Raw genomic sequence first — 19,475 nt, forward strand, 5'->3', positions numbered from 1 at the left:
GACAGAAATTTCACAGAGAGACATGTATCTAAGATTTTACATTTGAGGCACTTAATACACTTTAAATAAATACCTAAGAATACAGGCAATGGAGCTTGACACTTAGCCACAACTAGAACTTATGATGCATAATATCACACAATAGCACAAAGTAAATCTTTGGAATTAAGTTTTACCATTAATGTTAATACTGTAGCTCTTTTGAGAACAGAGGTCCTACATGGGAAGTTAGTACACAGTGATTCCTGTTGTTAATTTAACAATTAACACTCTTATATGTGACATCAGTGATCACCTGAGGCTCTTGACATAAGCTGCCTAGGCCATGGAAGCCTTTTGAGTTTCACAAACTCCATCAGTATTCAGACAAGCCCATAAGCAAAGTGGAAGTCCTCTCCTCCCTCTGGAGAAAAGTACATTCTACTTTGATGACCACTCCTTTCCACTGGGGTCTCACCCAGGGAGGTTCTCCACATAGGGACACTTTTTCCACGAGTGCCCTGGATTTCCATGCCTGAAATGCTCTTGTGGGCTTTCTAGCCAGACCAGAATGCCTTCAGGGGTGATTCTGAGGTCACTGAGTGTTACTTAAGGAGATTGCCACTCTATGAGTCTGCTGTAAGGACTCCCTCCCATATTGGAGCATTCATTCCTCTTTAATTTTATTTACTATTAGCAGTTAATACGTAATCCTATAGACAGGATCACTTTAAAACTTAAGATGTTAGCATTACCATCTAGCCCAAGGGGATTTGTGATCCCATATCAAGTTTTAAACTGTACCCTTAGAAGTAAGTCTGTAGGAATGTATGCAGAGCTATACAGCTTTACAGTCTCTGTAGGACCTGAGAAAATAAAAACAGACACAGGTCTTCATGAGCTTAATTATTTTATTCTTAAGCATTTTACATGGATACATTGCATTAGCTATAATTTCTTAATCCTTCTAGTCGAAGGGCCTCCCAATTATTAAGTGTAGATCTGTCATGGAGTCTCCAAAGGAGCAGATGTAGAACTATCCATAGTTAAATCACCTTGTGGGGCCAGCGCTGTGGTGCACTAGGCTAATCCTTTGGCTGCGGAGCCAGCATCCCATATGGACACCAGGTCTAGTCCTGGTTGCTCCTCTTCCAGTCCAGCTCTCTGCTGTGGCCCAGAAAAAGCAATTGAGGGTGGCCCAGGTGCTTGGGCCCTTGCACTGCATGGGAGACCAGGAGGAGGCACCTGACTCCTGGCTTTGGATCAGCGTAGCTCCAGCTGTTGTGGCCATTTGGGAGGTGAACCATTGGATGGAAGACCATTCTGTCTGACTCTCTCACTGTTTGTAACTCTACCTGTCAAATAAATAAATAAATTCTTTTAAAATCACCTTGTAACCTGGGGAGACAGGAGGTAAATAGGGCTAAGCTTTGGCCCAGTTATATCTCTGATCATCTACCTTAACACGTAATCTGACATCTCAGAGCTACTATACCTATTATAGAGCTTAATGTATAAAATCACACTCAGAGGGAAAAATAAGGAAATAACATTGTAAAATCTCATTCAGAGGTGAAAATAACAAACTAACATAATAAAATCCAGCTCAGAGGTGAAAGTAACAAGCTAATATAATAAAATATGATTTAATATACATTGCTCTATTAATCAGGCATGTAGTATGTGGTTGGTCATGGGGGCCACCACCTTGGGGTGGAGTCTGTTGCCCATCTTACTATGAGGGTGGAAGTTCCCATGGTGGGTCTCCATCTTGGGGCATAAGTCCCACCCTCCACATAGAGTGGTATTCTAAAGTTCAACTGTAATGCTCAGAACATTTTTCTGATTCATTATTTATATTTCTTGCTGTGTTTATCTGACAAAGAACCCATTGAAATATATAAATTGCTCTGCTGAAGCCATGGTGTACAAAGAAAATCCTCAGCACTGTTGTACATAGTGAAATATATTTCTTTTCAATCATATGTAACACAAGTGTACATGCATTAACAATTGCTACTCATAGATTATTGGGATATCCAGCAATGATCACCACATCCAAATGTTTTGTTCTTTAAATTAAATAATAGATATGTCCATCCCAAAGCATAGAAAAAATTATAGCACAAAGAACTTCCCTTTGAGATCTCAATATTAGAATGTAAAAGTAGAGAAATGGTTTCACACCAGTGGGAAGAAACTACACATTTCTCCTGATTGTAAGAACATGTTTCTTTCAGGATAGATATTGGAATCATTTATAATAATTCTACACTGGTGTTACTTAAGGGATTGGCAACTCAGCTTTGGAAGTAATAGAGAATCCAAATTGGCAAGACTCAACTCAAAAGAAGCCTTGCTCAAATCTCACTTGACCACACTTGGAAGCACTGTACAATGTAGCTGAAGCGTACAAGTACCTGCTCTCTAGAAAAGAGCTGTCTTACATGGGGTGAACAGAAGGGAAGTTGCCACAGGAATACACAAACACATCTTGTCTTCTGGGTAGTGTGCATGGGTATTTTTGAGTAGTCAAGTTTTGTGTGTTTCTATGCATGTCCTGTGGCATTCCTAAAGATAAGTTTTCCTGCTTTATACCTAATATTAATTACAATATCAAGGGGAATCTTCCCTACTGCAAAACACTAAACATGAATAAGAATGTTTTTATGATTAAACTCCCTGTTAGTAGCCACACAGCATAATTAATCTGCCCTGCAGCTCTATTGTGTGGTGATAGCTATGGGAATGAAAATGGCAACAGCCTTGTCATTTTGTTTGCTACCTAACAGTTGTAATCCCTCTATTTTCTATATATTGCCAGCTTCATAGATTCCTTACATGGCCAAATGTGATAATATCCAGGAAATCACTTTACAAGCTGTCCCATAAATAAGTATGGAATGTCATCTGAGAAGTGTCTATGGCATATTGAAAACATATTTTCACAACACGGTTGTACTTTATTCCAACTCTTATATTAGATTAAGTGACATCCGTTCTCTATTCTCATCTCTCTCATATACTTACACAACCAACTCCTTCTACTCTGGAATATACTATCCCTCAATTGAGGGAGAGGCTCCTCTACAACACAGAAGACTTAAGTGTGAGGAGGTATGTCAAACTTGGTAAAGTTCATGGCAGTGAAGGCCTGGAGTGTTAGAGATACTGTTCCTTACTTGATTATATTTTAATGCCTTTATTTTGAAAGAGCTCTGTTATATACTTAGCTATAAAACAATGTCACATGAAAAAAGAGTACTGCATGGAACATGATAAGGTTTTATAATGAAGAGTTGTATAATTCAAAATTATATCTAATAACAAATTTGGCAAGGTTGCCAGGATTTTTCACTTAAAAAAATCACACTGACATACAACTAAAGTCCAGAATATGAAAAAATGATGAACGAGTTAGCAAATCTGTGTCCATCCTTCCTTTTGAAGGTAGTAATTTATTTCAATGGTGTTTTCTCTTTATATTCCATTATTCTCAATTACTATATTCACTGTGTTCAAGTGCTTACTTCAAAATGTATTTGCCACATTAAATGAAATTCTTATATAGTATTATCCATGTATCCAGTGGGTTTAAATGCATATCCATTGAAAAATAAATATAGCATATGTATTTATCACAATAAATAAATCATAGGTAAAGCTTACACTTTAATATTCACAAATAAAATTCAATATTTCAGGGGAAAGCCTTAATATAGGTATTTAATTTGTTCTAAGAAAAAAGTTTTTTTTTTTCAAATTAGGAGAAACATAGATTTCTGTTCAGAAAAATGAATAATCATGCAATTCTCATAAATCTTTAACACTCAAACATACACAGAGTGGGTGTTGGAAGAACATTCTCAATGATAATATTTACCTATAATGTAAGTTTGCCTCATGAGCTCATCAGGACAGTGTCTCAAAGACATCCTGTACTTTAAAGATTAATGGTAAGGCTGGCACCATGGCTCACTAGGCTAATCCTCCTCCTGTGGTGCCGGCACCCCAGGTTCTAGTCCCAGTTGGGGCACCGCTTTCTAGTCCTCTTCCAGTCCAGCTCTCTGTGTGGCCCGGGAACGCAGTGGAGGATGGCCCAAGTGCTTGGACCCTGCACCTGCATAGGAGACCAGGAGGAGGCACCTGGCTCCTGGCTTTGGATCAGCACAGTGTGCCAGCCGGAACAGCCATTTGGGGGGATGAACCAATGGAAGTTAGACCTTTCTCTCTGTCTCTCTCTCTCTCTCTCTCACTTTCTAACTCTGCCTGTCAAAAATTAAAAAAAAAAAATTAAATGGTAAGATAGTCCAGACATGCAGGCCATAAACAGATTTTAGTAAATTCTACAGCTAAGCTCAAAAGGCAAGGGTCTACTTTGATGGTACTATTGCTTTGTCTTCTCATGTTACACTATTTCCTTTCCTTAGCAATCTTACATATTCATGAAAATCCTCAAGGATCATATTCTAGGTTCCAAAAGGTAAAGAGAGGAAGCTCAATTTTATGGAACAGGAAACTAAAGCTTCTGTGAACAGTCCTTACATATTAGTGGAACTTTCTAACTGTAGGAGCCAACAACAAGTTATGAAAAATTTCATTACAGCAACTTTCCCAAAATGTCTAGAATGTAAATTTCTCAATTTAAGAGATAACCATTTAATACAACATAAGACTTTTAAATTTTAATCAACTTCAAGAAAATAATCAATTTTCCTAGGATTACCATGAGTGCATTAGCTCATCTTATAAAGAAATGACTTCAGAATTCTTTTATTTTTGAACTTATCATTTTACAAACTGTTTTGAAGGGCTCATAAGACAAACTCAACTAATGGAAGCAGAATATTATCAGAAGAATGTCTTTTATTCACTTGTTAAAGTAAGGGAATCTAGTCTTCAAAATTATGACTATTAATTTGTTGATTGCATCAGGCTAGAGATACTCCTGTGGCATTCAAATCCTTCGTTAATGATGTCCACTATTTATTTTAAAAATTAATATTAATTATGTCATAATAGCATTATATTTATATATCAATATGATTGTAATATTTAAGAAGCCATTAGGACTTAGTGTAATACTTGCTTCTCTGAATTATTATTAACTGCATAACTAATGAGTATTCAGCTACTTTGAAAAAGAAAGCTTTATTAGCATTCTTTAGTTGAATAAAAAGACAAGTTTGAGCCATGCACTTCAGATGTGGGGATCGCTTTGTTTCTTTAAAATGGAGCCAGCTACACAGGGACAATAATTGGAGAAAGAAGGAGAAATCACATCACCAGCCTTTGCAGGAGGGATTGTGCCCCCCTTTTTTTTTTGGAAGCTGCATCATCCTTACTGGGACAGAGGCAGGCAGGTCAGGCCAGAGAACTGATCTGGGTCCTTCATTGTCACTCTCAAAGTCTTACATAAAATTGTCTCCACATTCCATAGAAATGCCATGGTTTTTTAGGAAAAATACAGACCTGAGACAATAGTTTATTTTGCCTGGAACTACAGTTCCCAAACTGAAAAATTACTGCCAGAAATAGAAATGAGTTTGGAAAAAAGTTTCTCTGAACTGAGATGCAGGAAAGTGCTCCTGCATTAATTCCCTGGTACTCTGGGACCCCAATCAAGGGTCCTTTGTTAAGAACCTCTCAAAGTGATGAGTCACTCATGGGAAGTGGGAAGCTTTGGGTCTGCAGTCTACTTACCAAGGGAATTCCCTTTTCCTCGGGCACCCCCTTGCCAGCAGAGGTATAAAAAGGCAGCAGCAAGGCCTACCTGGTGATGAGGCATTGCCCAAGTGTGGGCAGCCAGGTCATTCACTCACTAAGGCACAACCGCCCTGGGCTCTGGGCAGGGCTCTCACAACTCCTTGAGTCCCCCAAGCATCCGCTGCTCCTGGGCTTCCCCATCTTTGTTTCCTTGTACTCTTTCCTTAAGCATGGCAACTGCTCCCTGGGCTGATCTCCTCCAGGATTCATCCCATGTCTTCCACAATTCGCCATTGTCAACATGTTACTTACCATGTGACTTCCACTCAACCCGTGTTTATTGAATATTTGCAGTGGGAGGTATTCTGTTCCTCACTAGGAAACTGATGAGTAAATATACCATGTGATTTAATTAAGTAGCTTATGGAAGTAGTGGGCTTGTGTTGGGTGGAAGGTGGGGTGTTGGGGGTATGGGAAGTGGGGGTGGTACAGGAGGGCAAATCATGAACAAGAATAAAAATAAGTTCATAAATATCTAGTAACATCAAAGTACTGATTGAGTGACTGAAGAGAGATGCAAACATCCATTGGTCATCAAAGAAGAAAAGGGCACATACATCTGGGGAATCATGAAAAGCTTTCATGAGCAGATCAGGTGTACCACAGCTCTTAAAGAAAGGACAGAGCCTCTACAGTGGCAGAAAAGGGCTTTCCAGGTGACAAGAAATATAAAAGCAAAAAACATGAGCAGGAGGCATAAAACAGTATCTGGAGTACAAAATACAGAAGGGAGCGATGAGAAACAGATTCCAGAATGATAGGTTAAGGCCATGCGGGGCCTTGAATGAATGAAAGCTGAGAGAGGCAATTGTTTGTGAGCTAAAAAAGTGTTGTCACAACAGAGAGGAAGGGGGATGGCAAAAGTACAGGCATCTGATCTAGGGGTCCATGGGCCCTGAAGACTAGACAGAGACATGGTGATGCTGACAAGCCATCATGAAGTCAGGAATGAGCTGAAGTCCAGCAGAGAGTCCAACATTCCAGGAAGAGTAGGGATAAATTTCACTCACCTTAAAAGACTAAAATGTTTTTCTGCCCCTTTTTTCCACACTGCCAATAAAACTCTACTGCAAATTATATTTGGTTTGGATTTTTTTTTTCTCTTCCAAAACCCCTAACAAATAATGAGTTGCCTATACACTTATTTGTTTGGTTTAGTGCTGTACTATATATACATATTTCTTTCCTGGGCTTCTAAAATATCCTGAATCTAATCATTAACATTTTTCTACATTTCCATACTTTTAATAAGCAATCTCAACTCATATATTCTAACATAATTGCACCCAGGGATATCTTTGCTAATGTTCAGTAGTAATAATGCCTTTTCCACCACACAAGGCTTACAGAGCAATCCTCAATTAATTCCCAACTAATCTTTATTTTAAAAAATTCACAAGTGAATAGTCCTCCTGCTTCCCACATCCTCATGCCCTGTGTTGGGGCAGCTTCATTGCACAATGTATGGCTGGAAACCCAGCAGGCCCAGATGTTTTCATGGGAGAGATGCTGCACCCCCTCAAAATTCTCTATGTCGACTCTCCGCAAATCCAAGATGAACGCTTTATCCCCACTGTCCTGCTAAAAGTGCTTCAAATCTCCTTTAGGAACTCCTTCTGCTTGTCAGCTACCTGACTGGCAATTCTGGAATTCAGACTGGAAATTCGAATAGACTGAATCTTTCATGAGGCTATGAAGGTTAATGATTCTATGTTGTTAATTGCCACTGATTCTATTAAGCTTTCTTACTTTTCCCCTGGAAATTCTACCCTAGTTTCTGGCATGTTCCCCAACCTTTCCCAGAAAAAATGGTCTCCTCCCTGTTCCTCTAGGGGCCTGGAACTCTCCCTAGTTAACCTTACATTTTTGAATATGTTTTATTGTTTGCCTTCTCACTTCCACAATACCATTTTCTGACACTCATATCCATTGTTATGGCGCATTTGACTGCATTTTAATTGCATATCTATCACTTACTGATCTAACATCTCAGTATCTCTGAGTCCATTTGTCTTTTGATAACTGCCCAAATTCAATGTTTATACATTGTCCTCAATTAAGAATGACTTTAAGATGCATATTTGTCCTCAAATCCATGCTTGCATTTTCTTCTAAAAAACAGCTGGTTGATGCAAGTGTTTATTTTTAAAAAGTTCTTTTGTAAAATCATGCTCTTTTATGTTTCACTTTTAAAGATGCTTCATTTTTTATCATATTTAGTTTCTCTTGGTGTTGGAGTTCTCATAATCTCTTGTTCTGATGAGAAGTCCCTCTTTCAGCAGCTGAAGATTAAGAAGGTTGGTCCTTATGTCTAAACCCACAGGACACTTCAGAGGAAGGAAGGGTTCTGCACTTGCAGTATCCCATGCATTAGCCACACACAGATATGGTGTGCATGGAATGTGGTTCACTGAATCAATGGATTGCATTTTTAAGTTTACCTAATTAAAATTTAAAAAGCCTTAAGTGGCTATTGGTTCCCTTACTACACAGCATGAAAGAGCATTATAATGGAACAGGCAGGAATGTTTGTGTCCCAGGTGGATTGAGCACCTGGTTTGCAGTCACTGTTGCAGTCCTGGCTTCACTTCCAATTCCAGCTTCCTGCTAATGTATTGGGAGGCAGCAGGTAATGAATGAAAAACTTAAGTCAGGGCCACCCACACAGGAGACCTGGATGGAGTTCCAGGCTTCTGGCTTTGCCCTGGCCCAACCCCAGCTGTGGCAGCCATTTGCAGAATGAATCAGCAAATAAGAGATCGCTTTCTGCCTCTGTCTGTCTCTCTGTTCCTCTGACTTTCAAATAAATAAAACAAATATTTTTATAAAACGGAATATTACAATTATCGCTGATAACCACAGATACAAGTCGTGCATTGTAGTAAACCTGTAATGCCTTGTTGGGCAGACATGTCTGAAAAGAATGACATCCAGAGGACAAGTGCTTGTGTCTTAGGACTTCTCGTTGAGAAAAGAGACTCTTCTTGTCTTGGAATTCTCAACCCTGATGGTGTGTAAGAATCACCTGGGGACTTTTTGTAGGCTGACAGTGTCCCGATGAAATGATGAGACACTTGGGACTTGCACCAAATTACTGGGAAAAATGAGAACAGAGACTAGGATGGCAGAAATGAGCTGTCATTTGTCACATGCTGAGGAACACTGAACAGGACATGCACATGTCCCATACTCCATTCTCCCATCTCATGCTATGATTTCCATGTATTGTCAAATTTAACACATGGCAGCTCCACTCTAGATGAACTTGATTGTAATCCAAGAGGCTTCTGTATCTTTGGAAAAGGCTTGTATTACTCCAGTGCTCACAAAATTTAAGAATCACTGGTTTATGAAGAAGTCCTGATGCACAGAGAATATGAACTATCTTTCCTTAAGATCCAAAGAGATCAGGAAAAAGGAATCAATTTAATAAACAATGTTTATTAAAAAAAACACTCATCAAGGAGCAGGCTTTGTGGCATGGCTGGTTAAGCCACTGCTGGTGACATTGGCATCCCATATCAGAGTGCAGCTTTGAGTCCCAACCGCTCTGCTTCTAATCCAGCCTCCTATTAATGCACCTGATGGTCCAAGTACCTGGGCTCCTGCTACCCATGTGGCAGACTAGAAAGGAATTCCTGGCTCCTGGTTGCTGGCTTCTGCCTGGCCCAGCCCTGGCTGCTTTGGGTATTTGGAAAGTGAAGCAGTACATGGAAAATCTGTCTTTCTTTTCTTCTCTGTCACTCTGCCTTTCAAATTAGTAGATACATAATCTTTTTATAAAAAGAAATTAAAAGACTGACCAAAATGCATTGCCATGTGCATTATGTTAACTCCCTTACAGAAAATAATGGTAACTGTGTTGCACAAGTAGATTTGCCACCAACTTTCCTTTCTAGGTGGTTTATGGAACCTATCTCAGAAGATCTCATGGGAAGATTACTGATGATCTGCCCCGCCCTCCCTTTCCTTGTGCTTTATTCACTGGCCAGGCCACCCATGTGGTCATCAGTGTCCCAGATTCATGGTCCCTAATCCTGTAGCACTGTTTGACAAGGGTTAACAATAATCCTCTGCAAAGTGGATCATACAGACACAGACATCCTGGACTGAAGCAGCATCATTCTATCAAGGTCCTCATAAAAGGGATTTTTAATCTATTTGTTAAAGCCAGTGAATTTAAAAAATTTGAAAGCAGTTTATTTTTCTTTAACTCACCAATATTTGTGCCACTATCAAACAGTACAATGCAGCTTGCTTAATAGTCCTTATTTTTCCCAAATGTCCAATAATTTCAAGTTTTATTTAGTATTTGACATTTTAAAAAAGATGAGCTGACTATATATAATGTTCAATAATGCATAAATGTATAAAATGCATAAAGCTCAACAATGCATAACTCTGCAGAGATGGCTATAGCATCTCACATCTCATCTAAAAGTAATGCCACAGGATATTCATACATATTGGTTAATAGGAAATTGGATTTCATAGTTACCAGATTATTAAAAGTATAGACACCATATATTTTAAAATACACATTTTTAGCTTGGTTATGATAAACTTTTTAATAAATGTGCACTTATTTTTTTCCAGACTTAATAAAAATGGTAAATATATAACATATAACCAAAGGTATTAGATGTTAGAAAGCATCCATTGGTATCAACCATACACAAACACGAACAATGAGACTTTAGTGACTGTTCATCTACTTTTCCTGTGGGTTGACCAAACATTTTCCAGGTTCACCCCACTCCTAAAAACGTGGATCTAGGAGCCTCAGAAAATCTCAACCATGGAGGATTCATTCATCTTCAGAGCAGCAGTTTCTATACCAGAAGTAAGATTTGCCAAACAAATAGGATTTACCTGACTCTATGCAAGTAATAGTCTTTACTACCAGCGGAAAACGTGATGAGTAATTAGAGGGTATGCATCTGACAAGGTGTCATGCAGATTTTAACAAAAACAATGCATGCAGATTGGCAAAAAGATACTACAGTCTGTGGGTTAAAAATAAATGAATATCTGATAGGCAACAAGAGCTAAACACACACACACAGAGCATGTAAAGCTAGTGAAATCTGGGTAATGTTGATGGATTGTATCAAAATGAATTTTCTGGTTGTGCTAACATATTGCAATTATTCAAGTTACTGCCGTTGGGGGAAGCTAGGTAAAGGATTTATAGGATACCTCTACATTATTTCTTTAAATACTGCACGTGAATTTACACTTGTTCAAAATAGTTTTTGTAGTGAAGTGCTAAGCAGAAGCAAGTCTATTAGACAAAGATTTGTTAAAACCAAACAAAATAAATTATCAGTGCAAAAGTAATCAACTATTCAATAAAGGCTTTAATGATTGGGTTAAGAAATTCTAGATGAAAGCCTATGAATAGATACTCCAAAATTCTTATCAAAGGAAATCAGATAGTGAATACGGTACTGCAATTCACTAGGGGTTCTTGGCTACATGATGGATGCAGAACACCTTCTGGAAAATTTCTGAATGAATCCTTCACAATGAGTTCTAGATACTCACATCATGAAGTAACAGAACACTGTCTTGAATGCTAATGATGTATAATCGTGCTCTAAAGAATAATTTTGCCAGAAAAACACTGCACTCAATAAAACAAGATTACACTCAAGAGCCAGTCCAAGCAAAGTTGCGTAGTGTGTCAGCGATGGATATCAGGCACTTTGTGTGTCATATGCATCAAACTTTATGATTAAACATTTGTATAACAAGTGTGGAATAGCTTCAGGTTAATGCAGAATTCTAAGAAGATAAATGATCGAGTCAATATATTATTGTGTGGTATAGTAAAGAAATCCTACAAGATCCCACTAGGGAAGAATAAAAACAGATAAAAATGCTCAGAGGACAGTTAACTTAGGAGTTCTGTGGGGAGGGGAATACATTAAATTCCAGAGACACAAAGTGGCAATAGGAATAAAATAAAGGATGATGTCAAACAGGATGAATTTGGTCCATGCTGAGTAGAGTAAAACCATGGCACTGAGGACCAAATGTAAGTGTAGATGAGAAGGAGAAGTCATCAATGGAGATCATTAATGTGAAGACATTTGGAAAGCAAATTAAAATTAGTTATGTAAAGCAGGGATTTTTATGTGTGTGTTTGGGATTAGAGTCATGATTGACAAAAAAAAAATGTGGAAAAATCAACCCTATTTTCCATACTTGATTTTGTTTTGAGAGTCTTGAAAACACAAGGATCTGGGATAACCATGAGAGGTCAGAGTTAGGGTCTTTGTGGAGTTCAGTGATTATTGGAGGAGGAAGGAACAGGTGGGTCTGGTGTGCACAGGTGATGGGAAGACGATGTGGACCAGAGAGGGGGAGAAAGAAGGAAAGCATGTCTGTTTAGTGCAAACAAAATGGTCAATCATGGATATTTTTGAGCAGCTGCTGGAAAAGATGACTGTTCAATTTAAGAAACCAGCAGTTATCTAAGAATGAAGAAAGAAAGTTAAGCACTTGAGACAAGGAAGGGTTGCTTGGTATAATTGGAGCTATTTTATTTTATTACTTTATCTGGACACAAAGACAAATAAAACTATACGTAAAATTCAATTTCCCAAAATTGCCTTAAAATAAAAAAAATTTGAAGAGGAAATAGATTCTTCAATCCATCAATGGTTATCCAAAATATTATTCTATTTATGGAAACTATCTCTAATTTATAATAGATCCCATGTGTACATGACCAGATATGACACATTAAAAGGCTATGAGGTGTCAAAAATATTCAGGCACTTTGTTAGCAGGAGCTACATCACTGGAATGTTCTAAATCTGAAGCTAAGAAAATGTATCGGTGTTTATATTCATAAAACAAGGATGAAAAATGACTTAGGTAATCATAAAACCTGATTCAGAGAATGGTATCTCACACCCAAGTAAAGCGTTTTGTCAAATTTCATTGTGTTCACTCAATGGCAGTAGCCAACATTTTAAATGATGCTGAGATTTATTTTTATTGGGAAGGCTAAAACTTAAGGTTTCAATAGGGGCACCGGTTTGAGTCCTGGCTGCTCCACTTTAGATCTAGCTCTCTGCTGTGGCCTAGGAAAGCAGTAGAAGACAGCTCAAGTCCTTGGGCCCCTGCACCCACGTGGGAGACATGGAGGAGGCTCCTGGCTCCTGGCTTCGATATACTTCCAGTGTTGTAATAAAAGCCAATGTTTTCAAGCACAGAGGGAAGAGGGGTAATGAACAAAACATGGTTTTTTCAGTTTAAGATTAGAAATCAGCTTACAGGGTGTCAACATAATGGCCTCCATTCATAGTTACTATTAAATAAAGATTAAATGTTAAATATTTAGCATCAAATTTCTAATCTGAAGGAAAACATATATTGTCATATCTTGCACTTAACGGTTTTCCTTTTCAAATATTTTAGACTTACACAGAACTGGAAAATATTCCCATTTTTATTTACATTCTTCCTTTGATTCATTGATGACTTTCAACAGTAAAGCATCTTCATTTCAAAGAGTTCTTACCCCGAAATTAATCTACTACTCCAAGAAAAAGATTCTATAGCTTAGAGACTTTTAAATTGTTCAACATTATCCTTAATCTTTGAGATGCAACAGGGTATTTTTTTCTACTCTAAAGCTAATACTAAAATATACAACTCAGTAACACAGAAATGAATAGTAAAACACAATAATGGAATATCTAGGAAAAATTACAATATGATGCACAATCAGTTTGAGTAAGATGTAACTTTGGGTTTAACTTTCAATTTAAGTGCACTGTGTACCTGTCATTCTACAATGCCAAGCATATAGACAAACACTGTTCCACAACAAATGCTTTATGAGTTGGTAGTTATAAATAAAATATTTGTCATTCTACAAAAATCTAATATAATGCAACATCTAATATAATTCATGTCCCCAAATCATGTCCTGTTTTGGATTAAGTTCTGATTTTTGGGAAATACATAATTATATTCACTAATTTGAGAGAACATACTTACAATATATGTTGTATATCCCCCACAAAAAAAAAATGAAACTAGCATTACACCGATTAATCAATTTTAGTTATTTTAACTGAAAGTGGCAGTTTAACTGAAAGAGAGCATGGAGGTGAGCAGGGCCAGGCCTTGGAGGGTGAGGAGGGGAGTGGGGTCAAGCCCTGGTTGGTAGCAAGGGGATCCGGGCAAGGAATTGGAAGGCAGGGAGTGGAGCAGTGTAAGGCCCTGGAGGGCATGGAGGAAAGCAGGGTCAGGCCCAGTAGGGCAGCGAGCGGAGCAGGGCAAGGCCATGTAGGACGAGGAGGTAAGCAAAGCCAAGCCCTGGGGGGTGAGGAAGGCAGCAGGGTCAGGCTCTGGAGGATGGTGAGGGGAGTGGGGCAGGGCTATGGAGGTTGAGGAGGGAAGCAAGGTCAGCCCATGGAGGTCTGTAGGGGAGCGGGGCCCAGCCCTGGAGGCAAGGAGGTGAGCTGGGCCTGGACCTGGATGGCTAGGAGGGCACCGAGGCCTGGCCCTGGAGGGCATGGAAGGGAGCTGGGCTCAGGCCATGGAGGGTGAGGAGGGGATCAGGGCCAATCCCTGGAGGGCGAGGAAGGGAGTAGGGTAGGCCCTGGAAGGTGGCAGGGGGAGCAGGGCCTGCTCCCCTGTTCGCCCTCCAGGGCTGGGCCCTGCACCCCTCCTTACCATCCTGGGCTAGGCCCCCCTCTATTCCTTGCCCTCCAGGGTCAGGCCCCACTCCCCTCAGGCACGGCCATCACTGCCCTCCAGGGCATGGGTCCCACCCCCTCCTCATCCTCCAGGGCATGGGTCCCAGTCCCTCCTCGCCCTCCAGGGCCTGGCTCTGCTCAACTCCATGCCCTCCAGGTCCTGCTCCGCTCCACTCGCTGCCCTGCATGGCCTGACCCAGTTCCCCTCCACTCCCTCCAGGGCCAGCCCCCGCTCACCTGCACGCCCTCCAGGGTCCATTACAGGACCCTGCTCCCTTCCTTGCCCAAGAGGGCCAGGCCCCACTTCCCTCCTTGCCCTCCAGGGCCAGGCCCTGCTCCACTCTCCGTACTCCACGGCTGGCTGGGCCCAGCTCCCCTTGACACCCACTGGGCCCTGCAACCCCTGCCTCCCTCCAGTGAAGGACCCCACTACCCTCCTTGCCCTCCAGGGCCACACCCTGCTACCCTCCTGGCCCTCTAGGACATGGACCTTGCTGCCCTCCTAGCCCTCCATGGCCTTGCCCTGAATACCTCTACGCCCTCTAGGGCAAGGCCCCATTCTCCGCAGTCATGTCCATCACTTCCCTCCTGAACATGGGTCCTGCTCCCCTCACTGCTTTCCAGGGCCTGACCCTGCTGCCTTCCTTGCCCTCCAGGGCCTGGGACCTCTCCCCTTGATGCCCACCAGGGTCAGGCCTCCCTATGCTACTCAGGCCCCAGGGCCCAGCCCTGCTCCCCTCCTCACCCTCCAGGGTCAGGCCCCACTCCCCTCAGGCATGGCTATCACTGCCCTCCAGGGCATGGGCCCCACTCCCCTCCTTGCCTTCCAGGGCCTGTGTCCCATTCCCTCCTCAACCTCCAGGGCATGGCACTGCTCATCTCCATGCACTCCAGGGCCTGGGCCTCATTCCTTCTGCACGCTCCAGGTCCTGGCCCCACTTCCCTCCTTGCACTGCATGGCCCTGCCCAGATCCCCTTGCCACCAACCAGGGCCGGTCCCGCTCCCCTACTCGCACTCCAAGGCCTGGCACTGCTCACATCCATGCCCTCCATGGCCTGGGCCCCAACCCCCTCACTTCCTTCCAGGGCCTGGCCCTGTTCCCCTGGACACCCTCCAGGGACTGACCCTGCTGCCCTCCTCGTTCCAGCGCCTGGCCCTGTTCACATTCACGCCCTCCATGGCCTGGGCCCTATTCCTTCCTAGCCCTCCAAAGCCTGGGCCCAGTTCCCTCCTCACCCTCCTGGAACAGACCCTGCTCCCCTCCTCACCTCCAGGCCTAGGCCCTGCTGCCCTCCTCACCCTCCAGGGCCAGTCCCTTCTCTCCACAGAAACAGCCATCACTGCCCTTCAGGGCATGGGCCCCGCTCCCCTCCTCACCTTCAGGGGCAGGCCCGCTCCTCTTGCCAACCTCCAGGGCAGGACCCTACACCTCCCCCACCTCTCTCCTGTGCAGGACACCACTCCTCTCCTTTCCCCGGAGGGCCGGGCACTGCTCCCCTCCTCATCCTCTAGGGCCTGGACCCTGCTACCCTCCTTGCTTTCCAGGGAAGGGCCTTGCTCCCCTCCTAGCCCTCCAGTGCTGGGCCCTGCTCCCTTCCACACCTTCAGGGCCTGGGCCCCACTCCCCTTACTGCCCACCAGGGCCTGACCCCACTCCCCTCCTTGACCCCCAAGGCCTGGCCATGCGCACCTACATACCCTCCATGGACTGGGCCCCGATCCCCTCACTGCCTTCCAGGGCCTGACCCTGCTCGCCTCTTTGCTCTCCAGGACGTGGCCCTTCTCACATCCATGCCCTCCACTGGCCTGGGCCCCGTTCCTTCCTAGCTCTCCAGAGCCTGGTTCCCTCCTCACCCTCCAGGACTGGAACCTACTCCTCTCCTCACCTCCAGGGCCAGGGTCCTGCTCCCCTCCCTTACTTTCCAGGGCCTGGCCTGGATCCCCTCGCCACCAACCAGGGCCTGACACTGCTCCCCTCCTCACCCTCAAGGACCTGGCAATGACACATCCATGCCCTATGTGGCCTGGCCCTGTTCCCTACTCACCCTCCAGGGCCTGGGCCCTGATCCTCTCGCCACCATCCAGGGCCAGGCCCTGCCCCCCGCTTGCACTCCAGGGCTGGGCCCCCTCCGCTAATCGCACCCAAGGACCAGGCACTGCTCCCCTCCTCACCATCCTAGGCAAGGCCCCACTCCTTTTCTTGCCCTCACGGCCCAGGCAGTTTCCCCTCCTTGCCCTCCAGGGCTTGGCCCACATCCCCTCTTGCCCTAAAGGGCCGGGCCACGCTCCCCTCATCGCCCTCCAGGGCCTGACCCAGCTCCCCTCCTCGCCCTTCAGAGCTGGGCTCTGCTCCCCTCATCACAGTCCAGGGCCAGGCCCCACTCACTTCAGGAACAGCCGTCACGCCCTCCAGGGCATTGGCCCCGCTCCTCTCCTCGCCCTCCATGGCCAGTCCCCACACCTACTGCCACCCTCCAGGGCACCCTCCCCTTGCTGCCCACCAGGGCCAGGCCCTGCTCCCCTCCTAGGCCTCCAGGGCCTGGCCACGCTCCCCTCCTCACCCTCCAGGGCCTGGGCCCGCTCACCTTGATGCCTACAAGAGTCAGACCTGGCTCCCCTACTTATGCTCCAGGGCCCAGCCCTGCTCCCCTCTTCACCCTCCAGGGCCAGGCACTGCACCCCTTCTTAAAATACTGGGCTAGGCCCCCCTACTCTCCTCGCCCTCCAGGGTCAGGACCCACTGCCCTCAGGCATGGCCATCACTGGCCTCCAGGGTATGGGCCCTGCTTCCCTCGCCCTCCAGGGCCTGTGCCCCATTCCCTCCTCGTCCTCAAGGGCCTGGCCCTGATGACCTCCATGCTCTCCAGGGCCTGGCCTCATTCCCTCCTCACCCTCCATGGCCCTGCCCTACTCTACTCACTGCCCTCCAAAGCCTGACCACACTCCCCTCTTTGCTCTTCAGGGCCTGAACCCGTCCCCCTACTGCCTTTCAGGGCCTGGCCTGGCTCCCCTCCTTGCCCTCCATGGCCTCACCCCTCTCTCCTGCCTAGACCTGCTCACCTCCATGCCCTTCATCGCCTGGGCCCCAATCCCCTCACTGCCTTCCAGGGCCTGGCCCCATTCCCCTCACCACCCTCCAGTGCTGGATACCACTCCCCTCCTAGCCTTCCAGGACCAGGCCCTGCTCTCCACCTCACCCTCCAGGGCCTTGGCTATGCTCCCCTTGTCACCCTCCAGGGCAAGGCCCAGTTCCCCTCTTCACCCTCCAGGGTCTGGGACCTGCTCCCCTCCTTTCCTCCAGGGCTGGACCCCACTCCCCTTGTTGCCCTCCAGGGCGGGACCCCACTTCCCTCTATGCCTTCCATGGCCCTGCCCTGCTCCCCTCGCCGAGCTCCGGGGGCTTACCCTGCTCAATTCCTTGCCCACTAGGGCCTGGGCCATGCTCCCCTTGCTGCCCACCTGGGCCACACCCCACTCCCCTCCTCACCCTCCAGGGCCAGGCACTACTCCCCTCCTCACCATCCTGGGCCATCCCACTCCCCTCCTCCTCCTCCAAGGCCTGGGACCTGATCCCCTCGCCGCCCTCTAGGGCAAGCCCCTGCCCTCTCCTTGTCCTCCAGGACCAGCCCCCCTCCCCTAATTGCCCTCATGGACCAGGCCCTGATCTCCTCCTCACCATCCTGAGCCAGGCCCCCCTCTTCTCCTTGCCCTCATGTGCCAGGCCAAATTCCCCTCCTTGCCCTCCATGGCCCTGCCCTGTTCCTTCCTCGCCCTCCAGGGCCTGGCCCTGCTCCCCTCCTCACCATCCAGGGCCAGGCCCTGCTCCCCTCCTCACCCTCTAGGGCCTGGGGCCTGAACCCTGCTCACCCTCCAGGGCCTGGCCCTGCTCCCCTCCTCGCCTTCCAGGGCCTGGGAACTGCTGCCTTCCTCACCCTCCAAGGCAAGGAGGGGAGCAGGTCTCATATCCTGGAGGGCATGATGGCTGTGCCTGAGGGGAGTAGTTCCTGACCCTGGAGGGCGAGGAGGGGAGCAAGGCCAGAACTTGGAGGGCGAGGAGGGGAGCGGAGTCAGGCCCTGGTTGGTGGCAAGTGGAACAGTCCATGAACTGGAAGTGGAGAGAGAATGGGGCACGGGCCCTGGAGAACAAGAAGGGGAGCAGGCCCATGTCCTGGAGGGCAGTGATGGCCGTGCCTGAGGGGAGTGGGGCCTGGCCCTGCAGGGCAAAGAGGGGAGCAGGGCTGGGCCCTGGAGCATAAGTAGGGGAGCGAGGCCAGACTCTGTGGGCATCAAGGGGAGCAGGCATAGACCCTGGAGAGTGAGCAGGGGAGCATGGCCTGGCCCTGGAGGGTGAGGAGGGGAGCAGGGTCAGGTCCTGGAGGTTGGTGAAGGGAACAGGGACAGGCCCTGGGAGGCAGTGAGAGGAACTGGACCCAAGCCCTGGAGGGCAAGGAGGGAAGCAGGGTCAGTCCCAGGAGGGCAAGGAGGGGTGGGAGTCCCAGGCCCTAGAGGATGAGGATGGGAGGAAGGGCTGACCCTGTAGAGTAATGAAGGGAGCTGACTCGGCCCTAGAAGTCAAGGAGGAGAGCAGGGCCAGACCATGGAGGGCAAGGAGGGGAGCAGGGCCTGGCCCTGGAGGGTGAGGCGGGGAGCAGGGTCCATGCCCTGGAGGGCAGTGATGGACATACCTGAGGGAGTGGGGCCAAGCCCTGGACTGTGAGGAGGGGAGCAGGGCTCAGCCCTGAAGGGCTAGGAGGGGAGTTGCGCCCAGGCCATGGAGGGGGAGGAGGGGAGCAGGTCCTGGTTTGGAGGGCGTGGAGGGGAGATGGGTTAGGCCCTGGAGGGTGAGGAGGGCAGCTGGGCCTTGCCCTGGAGGGTGAGGACTGGAGCAACGCCTGGCCCTGGAGGGCGATGAGGGGTCATGCCCAGGCCCTGGAGGGCAAGGATGGGAGCAGGGCCTGACCCTGTAGGGTGAGGAGGGGTTCTGGGCCCAATCCTAGAGGGCGTTGAGG

At 46.1% G+C, this 19,475-nt stretch overlaps 1 long non-coding RNA gene across 2 annotated transcripts in view; it reads right to left on the reverse strand.

Moving 5' to 3' along the window:
• Window positions 1-15,684, reverse strand: part of LOC127490154 (uncharacterized) — a 42,560-nt gene extending 26,876 nt beyond the window's left edge. For both annotated transcript variants that reach the window (XR_007917994.2, XR_011384602.1), the window contains exon 1: window positions 784-15,684. This is a non-coding gene — a long non-coding RNA (uncharacterized lncRNA). The remainder of the gene's footprint in view (window positions 1-783) is intronic.
• Between the last annotated feature and the right edge of the window lie 3,791 nt (window positions 15,685-19,475).

The sequence above is a fragment of the Oryctolagus cuniculus genome, chromosome 19 (assembly GCF_964237555.1).
Source record: "Oryctolagus cuniculus chromosome 19, mOryCun1.1, whole genome shotgun sequence".
Lineage (NCBI taxonomy): Eukaryota > Metazoa > Chordata > Mammalia > Lagomorpha > Leporidae > Oryctolagus > Oryctolagus cuniculus.